The sequence below is a fragment of the Austrofundulus limnaeus genome, unplaced genomic scaffold, assembly GCF_001266775.1.
Source record: "Austrofundulus limnaeus strain Quisiro unplaced genomic scaffold, Austrofundulus_limnaeus-1.0 Scaffold137, whole genome shotgun sequence".
In the NCBI taxonomy this organism is placed as follows: Eukaryota; Metazoa; Chordata; class Actinopteri; order Cyprinodontiformes; family Rivulidae; genus Austrofundulus; species Austrofundulus limnaeus.
In genome coordinates, this window is record NW_013952539.1 from 734,725 (window position 1) to 736,959 (window position 2,235).

A 2,235-nucleotide genomic window follows, 5' to 3' on the forward strand; every position below is an offset into this window, starting at 1 on the left:
TCAATGTTTGATTCCACAGTATGTTTGGTTCCACAGTATGTTTGGTTCCACAGTTTGGTTCCACAGTATGTCTGGTTCCACTCAATGTTTGATTCCACAGTATGTTTGGTTCCACAGTATGTTTGGTTCCACAGTTTGGTTCCACAGTATGTCTGGTTCCACTCAATGTTTGATTCCACAGTATGTTTGGTTCCACAGTATGTTTGGTTCCACAGTTTGGTTCCACAGTATGTCTGGTTCCACTCAATGTTTGATTCCACAGTATGTTTGGTTCCACAGTATGTTTGGTTCCACAGTTTGGTTCCACAGTATGTCTGGTTCCACTCAATGTTTGATTCCACAGTATGTTTGGTTCCACAGTATGTTTGGTTCCACAGTTTGGTTCCACAGTATGTCTGGTTCCACTCAATGTTTGATTCCACAGTATGTTTGGTTCCACAGTATGTTTGGTTCCACAGTTTGGTTCCACAGTATGTCTGGTTCCACTCAATGTTTGATTCCACAGTATGTTTGATTCCACAGTATGTCTGGTTCCACAGTTTGGTTCCACAATTTGTCTGGTTTCACAGTATGTTTGATTCCACTGTTTGGTTCCACAGTTTGGTTCCACACTATGTCTGGTTCCACAGTATGTTTGGTTCCACAATATGTCTGGTTCCACAGTATGTCTGCTTCCAAAGTATGTCTGGTTCCACAGTTTGGTTCCACAGTATGTCTGATTCCATAGTTTGGTTCCACAGTATGTCTGGTTCCACAGTTTCTTTGGTTCCACAGTATGTTTGGTTCCACAGTATGTCTGGTTCCACAGTTTGGTTCCACAGTATGTCTGATTCCATAGTTTGGTTCCACAGTATGTCTGGTTCCACAGTTTCTCTGGTTCCACAGTATGTTTGGTTCCACAGTATGTCTGGTTCCACAGTTTGGTTCCACAGTATGTCTGGTTCCACAGTTTGGTTCCACAGTATGTTTGGTTCCACAGTATGTCTGATTCCATAGTTTGGTTCCACATTATGTCTGGTTCCACAGTATCTTTGGTTCCACAGTATGTCTGGTTCCACAGTATGTTTGGTTCCACAGTATGTTTGGTTCCACAGTATGTTTACCTGTAAAGTGAGACAAAAGCAGCAGCAGGTGTGCTCATCAATAGGACTTGTGTTCTCTGTGGGCAGAAAGTTGTTCCATGGTTCCCACACTCAGTGAATGATGCCACAAAAGGACTCTGAAAGGAGCTTCTTGGACAGATGCGGGACGTGCGCTCCAACAGAGACCGTGTCCAATGTCAACAAACCATCTGGAGGGAAACCTCCTGATTGGCTGCATCACACCGTTGATTTCAAGTTGTTGAAATGTTGTTTTTGCCTTTCCTTGTCACTTGATTCCACCACAGTTCCTCTTCAGAACACAGGTCTGCTTCTATTGTCCCCACAGGGTCTCTGTGAGGGAGTTTCCTTTGCTTTCCCACACTCAACAATAGGAGTGTGTCTCTGTGCMCATCACTTCTCCTGAAAGGAGTCAAGGAATTTCTCTCTTTAGAAAAAAAAAAGTGGCAGATGTATTTAGATCTAATTCACTACGTTAAACAGAGGAAGACTTCCACAGATATCCAAACAACTCCATCTAAATCAGCTTAAAATGACAAATAAGGATMATTTTCTCTCTTTTTATTTTATATAATGTTTTAAATTCCGTATCAAGAGCATCTGACTTTAATCATGTGAGGCAGCTGGGTGGGAGGCCGGGAGGGCTCGGGGGTTGTGTGGTGGGATGGATGCAGCTGCTTTTCGACACGTGCCAAATCCCCTCTGAGAAAAAAAAWGGGCTGCTGGTGGGGTTCAGGGCTGTAATTATGCTAAAACTCTGCTCTCAAGACTTTTCTCACACTTTGTTCATTAATTGACAGAAAGACGAGCGCTTCAACCGCAGGCACACTTTGTTTTTAGGGCAACTCTTTTTTTTTTTTTTTTTGCACCTGACAGGGTTTTAATTCAAAATGGGAATGAAAAAGTTTGGTTTATCAGCAAACTAAGAGAGAATAATTTATATTATTACCATATGTTCTGCAAAAATCTGAAGTCAGGATGTAATATCTGATTACGCTTCAACACCTGTGGGATACTAATGTTGAATAATTCTGTCTTAGTCTGTTTTAATGAAAGCATTAAAATGAGTCACCAATGTGGCACGTTACATTTTTGTCTGATTTGCCAAAGTTTTAATTGTATTAAATAATAATTT